The following is a 15,807-nucleotide window of genomic DNA, read 5'->3' as shown; positions in this document are numbered from 1 at the left end:
AGCACCAGACCAGGGCTGTGAGTAAACTAGCATCAAGCAAGAAGCCCAGGAAGTTACCAAAGGCAAAGAACGCACAGTGGCTAATGAGAGACCCTCCAAGTGCTCAAAAGCACCAGTGTAAATCAAGCATAATTAAAAACACAGGTTCTAGATTTCCCCCAAGATTTCTGCCCTGGCCATTTTCTATCTCCCTCTTTAGATAGTACACATAAAATGGGTCACCACATGCAGGGACCTGAGGTCCCCAAAATAAATACTGCCAAAAAACTATCCACCATACACACACTCAGGCTCACAGCAAATTGTTTAGTGGATTGCAGTGGAGACAAATAATGGGAAACCCTTGATGAAAAAAAGTTGATTTAAGAATAAACTATGCTTCTATGCTGGGTTTAAAAACTAAGGCAGGCAGGATACTGCTTAAAATCCTAACCACATGAGGTTTTTGTTCGTAATACAGAAAGGAAAACAGTCCTGTTTTCCTAGAGCTTTAGTCCACACCCAACTTCCCTATCCCCAACAATACCCTTCTCTAATTATAAGACACCTAACAAAATGCTGACTCTGGACATCAAAAGTTATTTTTTTTTAAACCCGACAACTCAGTAAAAAATAAATTCTATTGATCTCTTTGGTCAGTGTCTGGTTTCCCTAACGTTAACCATGCCTGTGAAAACTTACATCTCTAAGATACCTACCTTAACACAATCCTAGTTTATCCACATTCTTGGGAACGGCTGCTGTAAGTACATTTTAACACATTTAATTTTGTTGTTCTCGGAACAACAATCAGAACTAATTTACTAACACATGGGCTTAATCCCAGGCAGACTGGCAGTAAAAAAGAACAGTCAAGTCTCCAATCATTTTCTTTTAAGCTTAGAGACCCATTTAAGGGGGAAAAAATGCTATTTTCCAATACCTTATTTTAAATGATTTTATAAAAAGACTAACTCCATACTACAGCTGTTTCACAACACTTATACTTTTTCTCCTATGGCCTACTTTTCTTCTCCACATTTTAGAGCAGAAAAGAAACTCAGAAATCATCTGGTTCCCTAGATTTGAGTTCCTGGAGCAGAAATTTCTTTCATCTTTGTACCTGTCCCCACCTGGCACCTGAGTGCTCAATAAATGGGTCTTTAATTAACCAGGTATTACTACTCCCACATACGAATTAAATTCTGTGGATAGATTTCGACTTTTGATTAATCTTCACTTAACTAGAAAATACGCATCCAGGTAGTTTTCAAACCCAAGTCAAATTAGTAACATACGACTTACACCATGTATCTACTGGCTACAAAGTAACAGAAACTGAGGTCCCTAATTTTGAGTAAAGACATGAAAGGGAATAGAACCAAAACTTAAAACACTGTCAATTAAAGCCACAAATCCTAAATAAGACAACCCTCAAATCTGAGTCACACTGGTTACGTTACAGTATTTTTAAACCACTTTTACTATTACTGCTACTAACACGTTATAACTATGTCCACTACATACAACACTTCCTCCCCTAGCAGTTCAGCAATATAAGAGGATAAAACAAGCAAGATAATTTTAGTTTCACCCTGCTCCTTCCTTTTTTCACAAGGACCTGTAGGCTGTGGGTGAAAACTGACTGAACATCAATCCACTTCTTCTGAGAAGCTGCCACACGAAAGCAGAGAATGTTATTTCCTTAAGTTCAATCATATGAGTTCTGAAAGAGTAAGGAAAGTAGGTAAAATTAAAGATAAAGGCTCAAAGTATTTAGAAAAGTTATGACACCAATTGAAATTAATGTTAAGACTGGAATTTGACAACTAAAGAAAAACAACTATCAAATTAGTCTGCTGATCAAGAATCAACCCATAATAAATAAATAAAACCAATAAAATTTCTACTCAGTGAACTTAAGGATAAAGAAAAATCTTTCAAGGAATGCCTATCTCATCCTTCGTATTCCATCTGAGTTTTTCCCCCTTAAAGGAGAAAATTAATAACTCATTATCAGACCAGGGTACCTTTACACCCTGGCTGTACCTTCATCTAACCCAGAGAGTTTACATCTATCCCTCTGTAAACTCAAGGCACTGGCCACACTTAACTGTTCAAGATCACTGATACTCATGACTTCACTTAGGCTGTTCTCTAGCCTCGAATGCTCACCTGAAAATACATCTCAAACCTCAGGTTTAAATGCATCAGTTCTTTAGCATCAAGACCTGAGTCTCATTCATCACTACAGCACCAGCAACGAGAGCACCACCGAAACGCAGTAAGCAATCAACAACCAGTGCTGTGAAAATAAAGAGGTTCCACCTGAATGTTTTGTCCTGTTTTCCCAGCAGCTCTTCCCCCTTCTATAGTCTCATAGCTTTCTACTCAGTTATCAATACGTCTATTTCGTTTTTACTTCTTAATTATCCAAGAAATTTTATTTGGCCCCACACTCTTTTTGAAAATAATACAGAATACCAAAATTAGTATGGTTCAAAAGAAAATATGTTAACAGTGCAGCATTTTCCATCCTTCACAGGTTTTCTCAAGTACCGTCAATTCAGTAAACACGAAAACACATGGTTTTCATGTCCCTAGTTACCTGCAGGAAAATTAGAAAGGTCTAAGATGATTTACCAAAGTTACAAACGTAGCGTCTGAGTCTCTAGCATAAACATATGCCAGTTCCAAACTTTAAAAGGGAAGAAACAAAACATTCTAATCACCCATACATTAGCTCTATTCATGCTCACATCAGAACAAAATCATAAGATTGAAGATCTCAGTAAAACAACGCCTCAAATAATGAGTAACTACACAAGCTCCCAGAAGTTACTATTCATACACTAAGGAAACTTAAGGTACCAGTATGAAATAGAACATTTGAAGGACAAACTCAGTTCTATCAGAATAGCATTAAATTAGAATCTAAAGCTAAATTTTTCTTTAATATATAGGTCTTGGATTGATCATGAAGACTACAGGACAAAGCATTATAACACTCTTTCATAAATGCACTTAACAGTGATGTAAACTGAACTACTGAGTAATGTAACAACTACACTGTGAACTTAATAAGAAACAATGGGGAAAGTTTCCAGTTCCAAAATCTAGTCAATCCCATTTTTCACCAAAAAAAAAATCAGAAAAAAAAATTTTTTTTCATTAGGAAACCGTATTTAGCTGACACTTCAGGTATAAGTCAATTACCTTCAAGCTTCTCCCTTCCTTTCATATTTTGTCACCTATTTTGAAGTTTACATCTATGCTGACATTATGAAAAGGACATGGTTTGAAGTTTTAAGATTACAATGGTACTGAAAAGCACTCTGAAGGAATCTGATTTAGAAATGTCTAAAAATATTTAGACATTTATTTCTCATTTTATGTAACTGCATGAAGTTTCACTAAGGCTCTTCTTACAGCAGCATACAGGTCATTGCAGTAAATTCCTTCTTAGTTTCCCAAATTCAAATTTAAGTCATAATTTTATATTTACTCAGCACCTACTGTGCATAAAGCACTCAACTAGGCATTATATTGGCCAGAATACTCGGCCCAAAGTATTACACTTCTTACTAGAAAACCTCAGCATTGTGACTCCTCAGGACATCAGTTAATAACTATCAATTGTCGGTCTCTAAAAATGCTAGTTAAACCAAAAAACAATGCTCTCACTGAAGGAATCCAGACTGACAGGGTCAGCAAAACCACATGAGAAGTTAACAGCCTCCGTCCTTAAAAGTATTCCAGAAGGGAGTAGTTCAAGCTGTTAGCAAGTGCCCCACGACACTACACAGTAACAGCCTTAGCAAAACTGCCAGATGTATTTGTAGTTAAGAGGTCCAACCTTGACAAAGCATCATCTGGGTTTTTCAGCCTCCTAGGTGGCAGGAGTCAGAAAGCAGAAGCTCAGGCAAGAAACACCACATCCAGCACAAACTGCTCAAGCGGTTCAATCTGGGAGAACAAGCACAGACGTTCATTCCTTCTGTCTGTGAACATCTATTCCGTGACACAGGAGAGGACGGTTTAAAGGGGAGAATGAATGACGTGAGGTTCTGTTGGGGGCTGCTGTTCCAACAATACACTCAGATCGGTGCTACAAGAAATAAAGTACGAAGTGCTACTGGCGAAAAGAGGAGAACTCTCCACGGAAGAGTCAGAGAAGACGAGGATCTTTAACATGAGGCTCGTCAGCTTATGTCCTCGCCGGCTTTCTAAATAAAGTTGACAAATGCGCCAGAAGAGGTCAGTTTTGGAGAATGACACGTCCGTGCCACTGACCGGAGGCGTCTGCGGACTGAAATTGGTGGAAGCGCCGAGACGCAGGCGGTGCCGAGCCGGAGAAAGCCCTTCTCCCTTCTCCTAGGCCTCGGCAGCCGCGGTGCTGGGGCGGCCGCCCGGGCTGTCGGGAATCCGGGCAGGTGTCGGCGCCAGACCCCGCATGCGGAGCCGGCCGAGCCGCCGCCGCTTCCCCCGCGGCCCGGGGCGCCGGAAAGTTGCGTGAAGACAACTCCAGGGCCGCGAAACCGCTCCCCCGCGCGGCCCACGGGCTGCGGCACCGCCGGCCTCCTCTCCGCCGAGGGGAAAGGGCTTCGCCTGGCCGGGGAAGAAGAGGGGGGCTCGGCCGGTCGGCCAACTCGGCCGGGCCAGGAGGACGCGAGGGTCACGGGCGGGCCGGCAAAGGGTCGGGCTGTTCCGCCCCTCTCGCTGGCCCCCACCCGGGCCGCGCCTCCCGCCACGTCCAGGCGAGGACACCCGGCGCCGGCCAGCCGGGCCCGTCACGACCCAGGCGCCGGGACGCCGCAGAGCCTCGCCCGCGGCCCGCAGCCCGCATCCTTCCGACAACCCCCGACCCCTCCGGGGACGCAGCCCGAGTCCCGCGACTCGACCAGTAGCCGGGCCGCGGCCCTGCGCCCCTTCCCGCCTCACCTGCGCTCCGCGGCGGCCCCGCACCTCCTCGCCCGCCCCGCGCGCCCCGTCGGGGCACGCACCGACCCCCGGGCCGGGTCTCTGCGGGCCGCGGCGACTCGGAATGCGACGGCCACCGCCGCCTCCTCCGCCTCAGCACAAACCCCGGAGGCGAGCAGAGAGGGTCGCGGTCCGGGCCCCGCCGGGGCCAAAGCGAATCTCGCCACCTCCGCAGCCTCCACCACCAAGTCCCCTCACTCGTCCGCGCCGACCGGAGAAAATGTCACCAGAGGCCGTTCCGTTCGGCGCCTCACTTCCGCCCGGAACCACAGAGTCAGCTCTGGTCGGCTAGAGCGGCCTCTGCAGCTGAGGGCCTCTAGGGACCGGAGCGGGCGGCCGAGGAAAAGCCAGACGGCGCCACCTGGCGGGAGGCCACCCGCGCTCCTCCCGCTGCAGAGTGCAGGGTGCGCGAGCACCGGCTTCCCGGGCTTCGTTCCCGCGCTCCCTGCATCTGATCAGGCAGCTCCCTCCTAGAAACGTCGTTCCGTAAGGGTCAGAAAGTCAATCAATACAAGCTAAGGACAGTGCCCTAAGAAAAGGACGGCGCTGCCTTTTCCGTGCGCTGCTCACCCCTCCCGAAGCCTTCCCGAATGAAGCTTCTGGCGTCTAAACCCTTGAGTCACTATAGCAGGGAGCCCACTCCCTTCCCTCCCCGCTTTTCCGCGGATACCGACAGCTCGGCTCAGGAACACCCGATTGTGCCCCTCTCAACCGGTGGCATCAACATCCCGTTCAAGTTTCTGGACGAACCTTGCAGGCCTCGCAGACAGACCGCCACCTGCTGGTGAGACCCCGCTCCGCCCCTACGCGCGCTGCGGACGCGCCGCATTCCACCTCTGCAGAGTCACCCCTGATCTGCGCCAGCGCACTCTGAGTTTTCGACGCCCTTTGTCGAGGTCTGAGACTGGGGGGAACGTGCTCCACGCGGGACCTGGGAGAAGGGTGAGGTGGGTGCGGGCCCCCTGTTGGGTACAGGGCTTGAGAAGGAGAAAGAAGTGTTGAGAACAAACTTCAACAACTCAAGATCTGGCCAAGGGCTTGCACTCTCTAAAAGCAGAGTTTTAAAAAATGAATAAATGCATAAGGGCTTGAGGAGAAAATGTAAAGGGTTTTTACCTTTTCAGGAGCCATGCTGGGATCTGGGGTGACACTCCCCAAGAAGAGATTCTGAACATCACAGCTCTGGCTCCACGCTCCCATCAACTTCAGTCTCCCCTTTAGACCAGGCCCCTCGGCTCTCCCCCGGTTCCCTCATTTATGCTCACTGCCTACAAGCATGGGAATTATCCCTCTCTGACTTAATGAATAAGTTGATAAAAATAATTTTATAATAGCTAACTTCTTCGAATGCCTACTATTGTGCGAAGGCACCGTACTATGCATCTAAATGGATTCATTCATTTAGTGTTTACAACAGCTCTGCAGGTTTGGCGGTATTTCCGGCCCCAAGTGACAAAAGCGGAACTAGGCAAAGAGTGGTAAAGTGCCCTGCCCAAGGTCACACATCAATCAGTAAGTGGCGAGACTGGATTCCCACACAGACAGCCCAACTCCAGAGCCCCCATTCTCAACTGCTCCCACAACTACCTCTTTGAAATTCACTGAGAACGTACTGTGTGCCAGGTCAACATCTTGTCTATGTGTGTTTTTTCACTCATTTGTTCATTCATGTATTCATTTATTTCCCTGTTACCTTAGTCCTGAAGGAATTGGAGCCTAGGCTTTTTCAGGAAAAAAGGGAAAAGAAAAGGAGCTAGTAAGATCACAGCTGGTGGTCTTGAAATGAATGAATGAACATGGACGAATACATTCGGGTTTAAAATGACTCCTGGGCGGTCTGATCTTGTCAATGCTGCAGACTCTGAAGACTCTGACCACCGAGGTACCGTCTTGGCTCCTTCTCCTGTTTGACACCAGCAATTCAATTCTCTACAGTGAATGGACTAGTCCTTACTTTTGGAGTCTGGGCTGTTTGGTACCCTAGTTACTAATATCCCTATCGCAACCATATTCAAATTGCCAAATGGGGCGGTTGCTTTCTTCCCCTTCTGCAGGAGCAGGGAAAGACGGGCAGTTGATCCTACTTCTGTCTTGGAATTGTCTCCTAGAAATCTCCTGCGCATCTCATACTCAGCTCTCCAAGCTCCAGAAATCCCACCTCCATAAAACCAGCCCAGCCCAGCCCCCACCCACATCACCACCACCTTTCCCACCCCTCTCCATCCTGTTCCCTCCACAGAAACTTCTGTCAAGATTCCTCTGCTCACAGACACTGTCCTACCAATGTCCGCCCCTTGGCTTATCTGAAGTGTTACTACTGGATCATATCTCTGGTTCTACTCTCAACTTCAGTCGTAAACTGTGGAGGCCAAGGCCAAGCCTGTCTAAATCACTTTTCAGCATCACTGCTTGCACCGCTGGGCCTGGGCCTGGGCCTGCAGCAGGTGCCTGTTAGAAACGGTGACCTGGGCCGTAGCATCAGAGTGCGGCTGGCCTTGCTATGAATCTAGTCTGTTCTCTCCTGACTGATCAGGTCACTTCTGAAATCTGCCCCTGTAAGGTGGACGCCAGTGTTAGAACCGCTCTTACTGAGTTAAGTGGGGCATCTGAGGGACGGGACCCTCGTCTCAGTTCTGGGCTGTCCCCTCTCTTCCCTCTCAGGTTGCTAAGAATGGGGCTACCCCTCCTTCAGCGTACCCTCTCCCACGCCCTGCCCGGGCATAACCAGCATCCACTACAATCTCCCAGGAACTGCTATAAGTCCTTTGAACATTTGAGTGTGGGGGAGGGGTGATATTGAATCTCTGCACCGTGGTGGCCACATAATTTCAGACAAGTCACCATTTTCCAGAGGGAACATTACCTGTTCTGCCTCACAGCATAATTCCACAGAACTAAATTATATCCTCCCCATGGAAGGCCATCTGGAAGCAGCCCGAGGATTCCAGCCCAGAAGGTGAGGGGGTCGCCAGGAAGAGAGATCTGGAGCCTGGCAGATCTGGATTGGGATCGCGTTCTGGCTGCTTCCAGCAGAGTGGCCTCTGGGCAGCTCTGTAACCTTTTGAGCCTCAGCGTCCTCACCTGTCAAACACAGATGAACCCTGAGTCTACCTTCCAGGCTCTTGTGATGGTGAGGGTGGACTGAGCTGCGTGTGTAAAGCTCTCAGCACAACCCTGGGCTCCGAGAGAACACTCTATAAACAGGGCTGTGGTTGGGACCACAAAGCTGCAGGCCGGCCCCTCTTACAAGCCCAAACTCACGCGGATCAGCTACTCAGTGGGCTCAGTTTTCCAGAGCCACAAGTTTACGTGGACCAGGATGGAACCGGACAGAAGGATGTGGTGAAGGCGGAGTCACGCAGTGGCCGAGGGCGTGTGGGAGCGGCACCACCAGCAGCGCCCCGCCTCCAGCTCTCGGGGTGGGGGGTGGGGTGGGGGGGGGGTGGACGATGGAGGCTCTCCTGGGCTCCAAGTCCCTCTTTCCAATCAGGTGATCTCTCTGACACGCCTTCTATACAGAAAATCTTTAAGTCTATTAAACAGTGGAAACAAATGCAAAGGACAGTTTAAATTTTTCAGCAAGTTTGTATTGGCCTCTCTCTTTATTTTCTGAATTAGAAATAAATTTAATGAGTAGAGAAATTACTTATAAAGTTGTCTTTTTCTTTACATTTGAAAACAATCGATTTATATCAAATTTATATTTAGTTCACATTATTAAGCACCACCTACATGGTTGTGGTGCGATGCTTAGTATATTTGTGTGCATTTTCTCATCCGATTTTTTTTGTTCTTATTTTTTATTGAAGTGTAGTCAATTTACAATGTTAGTTTCAGGTGTACAGCAAAGCGATTCAGTTACACATATACATACATACATTTTTTTTTTCAGTTTCCTTTGCATTATGGCTCATTACAAGCAACTGAATATAGTTCCCTGTGCTATACAGTAGGTCCTTGTTGTTTATCTATTTTATATACAGTAATGTGTAAGGCTTTTTTTATAAAAGGGTAGGTCTCTGTGAGAGCCCTGGAGGGGAGTTCCTTGGACACCTCACCTAAACTAGCACCCACCACCCATCACCACACCTGCTCCTTCCCCTCATAACCTTTGCCCTCCTTTGTACCTACTGTGTGGGTTCTTCTTTCTCATCCACCTGACACACCCAAGAGCAGGGGCTGAACCGTGCCGTCCTATGAGGAGGTGGCACCAGGTGCCAAGTGGGTGGGAGGTGGGAGCCCAGCCAGAGGATCTTTTTCTTTGGAGAGAGGTAATTGGGTTTATTTTTTGATGAAAGTACTGGGGCTAGAACCCAGGGCCTCACACATGGTAGGTGGACACTCTGCCACTGAGCCGTACCCTCTCCATCAGCCAGATTGTGGTTAAAGAGAGGAAAAGAGTCAAGGCCTCGAGGGCAGAGCCCAAGCCATCCTTCCTCAGGTCCCCTTGGTGTCCAGCACAGAGCCTGGCAGTCAGGACACGTTGAATACATGTCTGTGAGAGAAACTGACCTTTGAGGGAAAGGGAGCAAGAGGAGGAAAAGCCCCTGGGGTGTTTGGAGGATGACAGCCCAAAGGCCAGGCTGCCTGCAGCTGGACAGCGGAAGGGTGAGGAGAGAGCCAGCCCACAGGGAGGTTGGGGGGCTGAATGTGAGTAGGAGTCTGGCTTCATTTTTTTAAGTAGTAATGGGGAAGCAGGGTCTGACGTTGTCACCAGACTTCAACCGAGTGTTCAGGTCAAGACCAGGAGAAAATGGATCGTCAGCATTGACCCCACGCTGACCACACCAAGGGGCAGGTGGAGCTCCCGGGGGAAGAAGGCTAGATCTACCATTGAACGAGAGAAAGAAAGAAAAGCATCAGGAAGGAAGGGAAGGGCCTGCAGCCCCAGGGACCTCCCTTGTGGGTGGCTGATAGGACATATTCCAAAGACACAGTGATATAGAAGAAAAGACTCAAAGCCTGCAAAGCAACACCTGCAAAGGAGAACATCTCCAGTCCTCCCCCTCATCCTCTGCAGCTCTGAAAACGACAGTATTTAAGTAAGAGCAACATCAGGGGATCTGTGTAAAATTTAAAGCATATCTTTGGTCTTTGTCCCCAGTCACTTGCACAGAGCTCCTAAAACGCTTGGTATTTCCTAGGTGATGGGAGTGCCTTTTGTTATTCGTAAGAAACTGGAATTTATGCTAAGGTGGTAATTATTCATGGGCTCCTAGGTAGCTGCTGGGTGGGAGATGGTCGCCAGAGGAGCAAGACCTTGAGGAGGAAGATGGTTGGAATTTTCAGCCTCACCCCCAACCTGCCAGAAGGGGAAATGGGCTGGAGGTTGAGTTCAGTGACTTACGGCTAAAGATGTAATTAACAATGCCTGCATAATGAAACCTTGATTAAAATTTTTTAAAAAACCCTACATGATGGGTTTGAGAGAGCTTCCTCAACACTTTGAGGTGCCTGGAGGCCCCGGTGAGGACGGGGAAGCTCTGGGCTGGCTCCAGCCCCAAGTTCCTCCTCCCCACCACTGATCCTGAGTTGCATCCTTCATAATAAGCCAGCAATAGCAAGGAAAGTGCTTTCCTGAGTTCTGTGAGTGCTTCTAGCGAGTTACCAAACTTAAGCGGGAGTCACAGGAACCCCCGTATGTATAGTCTGCAGAACAGAAGTGCGGGCAGCCCTGCTGGTGGCTGGCGTCTGAAGTGGGGCCCTCTCCAGGGACTGAGCCCTAAACCTGTGGGGTCAGTGCCAACTGTGGGCCGTTAGTGCCCGAAGTGAACTGAATGGTTGGACACCCAGTTGTTGTTGGAGAATTGGTGTCAGGAAAAAAAACACACACACATACACACAGAGAACCTGGAAACTGACTTTAAATAAATATGTTACATTTGGTTTCAAATAAACACGTGACATTAAGCAAGACCAGTCCTAAGCCAAACCTCTCTTCGAACTCCTCCCTTCCCCTCCCCGTGACCGCGATCACCTTTTCACCACAGCCAGTGTTGCCATCACCCAAGACTCTGGAAGGTGGAGTGGGTTCACCTTGCCTCACCCAGCGGTACTGAAATACAAAGGAGAGCGTCTGAGGAGGAATTCTTTCCTGGTGACACTGCAGGTTGCAAATCCGGGGGTGGGGATGGCCCCAAAGTTCCTCATTTGCACATATTAAGTGGCACTACCTCTGTGTGTCTTAGGAGAGCCCAGCCAAGGATGCATGCCATTCAGTCTTAATCAGAAGATACTTCTTGGGGACCTGCCTGCTGAGCACACGGCGCACTGTTAGGCCCTCAACATGGTGTTTCATTAATCCTAACAACAGTCCTTTACAGCAGAGGACACTGAGGCCCAGAGGAACTAAAGGGGTGGAGCATCCTGGGGATGAGGCCACCTCCCTCAAGAACACTGATCAGGGTAGAAACAGGGCCCCATCTGGAAACAAGTCACAGTAGTTTACCAGAGGAGCACAGAGATCACCGAAGCAGAGGAGGGGCCTGAGGGAGGGAGAAATTAGCTCCTCACGGAAGAGGAAGCTTTTGACCAGGGCCTTGGAGAAAGAGCAGGGCTTCCTAGGACGGAGATGGAGAGAAGGGTATCCCGGCAAAGCAAGGGTATCCCGGCAAAGCAGGACAGGCTGGGGTCCTGAAGCACCAGGGGACAGGGGACAGGACTTTGTGTATTTTTCATACAAGTCACATGCCAAGTGCTGCGGTTTGAGCCCTCTTCCCCCACTCCTCCGATTTTATTTATTTATTTTTTTGCTGATTAATATCAACAATGTACATTTGTATCGAGCTTACTCTGATGTAAGAACTTACTTCATAAATAGGGCTTCATTAGCTCCTCCAAACAGTCCTGGAAGGTAGTGGGGTGAGCATTGTTAATACTCTGCTGAGAGATTATAGCAGAATGACACGAGGAGAGTCTGAATAAAGGCTTACTGAACGGATGATAATGAATGACGACTTGCCCAAGGTCACCAGCACTAAATGGGAGAGTCAGGACCAAACCTTGCTCTGCTGCCTCCAAATCGCAGACTCTTCACTACTGTTCCTGTCTGGGGGACTTAGTAGTGCCATTGTGTGTGTGTGTGTGTGTGTGTGTGTGTGTAGGGATGGGGGTGGGGAATTAGACTCATTATTGTGTTTTATAATGTGCTGATCATTTGAAAAAGGCACGGGGCCTGAGAACAATACAGGCATTCATTAAGTACTTCAATAGACCAGCAGCAGCTGCAATAAACTAAAATTACACGAAGCGGAGTATCTCACGTGACTCCTCTCTTGAGGAGTCAGTGCAAAGACACCAGGCTTTGGGAAAACAGGATGGGCCCCCAGGAGAAAGATGAGGCAGAGACTTACAGAACTTAGTGTGGGGGGCGGGCAGCAGGCTGGGAGGGTAAGTCCCCTGGAACGCAAGACACTAGGCAGCTTCCAAAGGCCTCCCCTCCTCTTGAGTAATGGTCGTTCACTGCAAATCACGGACAACCACCAGACTGAAGAGGGAGCCTTAGAGAGTACCCTCTCATTTTGCAGAGAACTGGTATATTTTTATTAAGTATATTTTTTGGAGAATTGTGTTCCTTAAAGCACTTAGTAGAGCACTTCTGGCTTTTTAATTCTGCTTGTGGTTTCTGCCATGAAAACTTCAAAGCCACTAGAAGGGCAGAAGTCTAGCTTTTCAGGGTGGCATGTCAAGATTCCTTTCTAGGGTGGTGGGGAGGCCTCACTGAGTAAAGCCAGGCCCACTCTAAGTCCAGTGTGTCTGCAAAGCTGGAGGGTGAGTGCAAAGCTGGCTCCATTCTTTTTTTTTTAATTGACGCATAGTCAGTTTACAATGTTATGTCAACTTCTGGTGCACAGCATAATACTTTAGTCATACAGGAACATACATATATTCTTCCATATTCTTTTTCACCATAGGTTACTACAAGATACTGAATATAGTTCCTTGTGCTACACAGTATAAACGTTTTGTTTATCTGTGCTAGCTCCATTCTTGTCACTCAAGAGAACACACACATCCATGTACCATGGACCAGACTGAAGGAGGTAGACTGGCCATCCCTGGCCTCAGGGAACTGACAGATAAAACAGTGTCTCCTGAATGTGTTACCTCTGCTATACAGGTGGCCTTACATATAAGGCAAAAGTGTAAAATCAGTTTGTCTTTTTTTTTTAACTTGTAGTTGGTTTTTTTTGTTTGTTTTTTTAATTGAAGTGTAGTCAGTTTACAATGTTGTGCCAATTTCTGGTGTACATATACATATATTCGTTTTCATGTTCTTTTTCACCATAAGCTACTACAAGATATCAAATGTAGTTCCCTGTGCTATACAGTATAAACTTGTTTATCTATTCTATATATACCAGTCAGCATCTTCAAACCCCAAACTTCCAGTTTATCCCTTCCCACCCCTTTCCCCCCTACCCCCCATAGTCATACGTTTGTCTTCTGTCTGTGAGTTTGTTTCTGTTTTGTAAATAATTTCATTTAGCCTTTTTTTTTTTTCAGATTCCACATATGAGTGATATCATATGGTATTTGTCTTTCTCTTTCTGGCTTACTTCACTTAGAATGACATTCTCCAGGTCCATCCAAGTTGCTGCAAATGGCATTATTTTTTATGGCTGAGTAGTATTCCATTGTATAAATATACCACAACTTCTCTATTCAGTCATCTGTCAGTGGACATTTAGGTGGTTTCCATGTCTTGGCTATTGTAAATAGTGCTGCTATGAGTATTCGGGTGCAGGTATCTTTTTGAATTGAGATTCCCTCTGGATAAAATCAGTTTGTCCCTGGTGAAGGTTTCCCTACTACGTCCAGGACCCTCCCTGACCCAGTCAGTGCCTTTACCTCCCACTACTCAAGGCCCTAGGACTTTAGCCCTCCTGCCTCTCTCCTCTACCTTCTGACAACCAAAACATTCTGGCCTAGGACTCAATCTCGAAGACTTCTAATCTTTGACTTAAAAACAATTAATTAAGGAACCTAATTCTTACTAGAGTGATAGCTGACTAACATATTACCCCTCCCGGTGACAGAATATTTTGCCTAACTAAAACAAACACTTCCCTAGAAACTGTCAGGGAGTGACATAAAAGGCATTTCAGGCAGCACGACAGGTCAGTTAGGGAGAGGAAGATATTTTTGGTTCGCCAGGTTTTTCAGCATTCTCAAGCCACGACATTCTGATGAGCTAGGTGAGCCAATCTAACACACATTCATCTGTGTGTTCTCACCAAGCCCCAGTGCCAACTGCTTTTGCATTCCTGGTGCACCAGGAACCTGGGAAGTACCAAGAAGCTCTAGAATTTACAAGGCAAGAAGACAAAAATAACCCAAAGGGAAGGAACAGTAAAGAGTTGAGCGCTAAGTCTGTGCTATCAGCTATTGGTGCTACTAAGGACTCAGAGAGGGAATAGATTGATGTTGTGGAGAATGAGTCCCTCTCTATGGTGGGAGGAAACTGGGTGTAAAGTGGAGGTAGAGTGCGCACATGGAATGTTCCAGGCCTTTTAAACCTCAGAAGCTTCAAGAGCCTGTCTCCTCAAATCTACCCAGACTGGATTTCCCTTTGCCACAAGGACTGCAGGAAGCTTGCTTCCAGTCTGGCAGGGCACAATCCTTTAGTATAATCATGTGCCTTCAGCTGCCCCTTGGGAGAGCTGTGTTCTCAGCCAGAACCCTAAATTCATCCTGTTGAACTGTAAGAAGCAGGAACACCTATGAGACAGCTTACCATCCTGGCAGGCTCCAAAGAGATTGCCCCTGGCTACAAGGGGGTGGGGATGCGCGGTCCCTGCCAGGGCTACCCAGTCCACGGAGTCTAGGGGCAGAAAAGACTGGCTCTGAGGGCTCACCCCAGCCAGTCCCAGGCCTCTGCCCTGCTCCTGTCTCCCCCCAAAACAGGGCGTGGGCCTGTCCAGCCCTCCCCTCCCCATCGCCGCCTTCTTCTCCTCCCTCTCTCCAGTCTTTTGCTACCTCGTCTTCTCCCCTCTCCCCTCGTGTTGTGCCCCAGCATCCCTGCACTCGGGCTCACATTTTCAGTCCAGCTGCTTGCCATCCCCTGCCCTGGGGCTCCCCTCCCTGGACTCTTCTGGAGGGGAGAAGGAGTTATCACCCCACAGGGCGACCCTCAGCCAGCACAGGCTGGAGCTGGTGCATAAATGTCCAGCTTCTTTCCCGTAGGCGGACAAGTCCGTGACCTGTTCTGCAGGGGTCCTTAGAGGCCACCAGCAGGACCACGCCCCGTGGCCTCTATGGAGACTGACTTGGTAGCACACCCTGGGGTGTCTCTCCCTCCTTCCCTGAGCCCCTCTTCCCAGTTCCTCCCTCCTGTTCCTGGGGAGCTTCCCCAAATCAGCTACCTGTGTGCAAGCTCTGGTCTCAGACTCTGCTATAGGGGAGCCCAAGCCGACGGCTCTCCCTCCTCGCCCCAGCCTCCCCCGCCCCCACTCGGCTCCCTCTCTTCTCTCTGCTGCTCTGTCCTCTCAATGTCTGTTCTCCTCTCCTGTCTCCCTCGGGGTCAGCCGGTGTGTCCCCAGGTCCACTGAGAGTGAGGAGTTTAGAGATTCTGTCGTCACCACGCTGTCCCTGGGGAGCTCTGGTCTGACATTGAGGGAGAGGAGGGCACAGGGACAAGCGGGGCTACAGAGACAAGAGGGAGCCTGCGGTTTCTGAGAAGTCCCACCTGGGCTGGGGGTGACCCATCAGGCCTGAGAGAGAGACGTGTGCAAGTCGGGTCCCCACGGGGCACCATGTTCCCTGGAGGTAGTCCTGGCTGCTGGCGGGCTCCCCTGGAGCTGCACAGCCTCACCCTCGCCCCCCACCGACGGGGCTCAGTCCTCAGGG

The 15,807-nt window shown here is 48.4% G+C and overlaps 1 protein-coding gene across 3 annotated transcripts in view; it reads right to left on the bottom strand.

Moving 5' to 3' along the window:
• ARK2N (arkadia (RNF111) N-terminal like PKA signaling regulator 2N) overlaps positions 1-5,550 on the bottom strand; it is a 66,734-nt gene extending 61,184 nt beyond the window's left edge. Inside the window, exon 1 of one of the 3 annotated variants that reach the window (XM_064480317.1) lies at positions 5,530-5,550. The gene's annotated coding sequence lies outside the window, so the exon portion shown is untranslated. Of the gene's footprint in view, positions 1-4,920; positions 5,222-5,529 lie in introns of those variants that run through there. The other 2 variants (XM_064480318.1, XM_064480316.1) reach the window with 2 other exon arrangements.
• Positions 5,551-15,807: the final 10,257 nt, after the last annotated feature.

The sequence above is a fragment of the Camelus dromedarius genome, chromosome 28 (genome assembly GCF_036321535.1).
Source record: "Camelus dromedarius isolate mCamDro1 chromosome 28, mCamDro1.pat, whole genome shotgun sequence".
In the NCBI taxonomy this organism is placed as follows: domain Eukaryota; kingdom Metazoa; phylum Chordata; class Mammalia; order Artiodactyla; family Camelidae; genus Camelus; species Camelus dromedarius.
The sequence above is the reverse complement of the archived record's forward strand: the minus strand, read 5'-3'. Positions and strand labels throughout refer to the sequence as shown.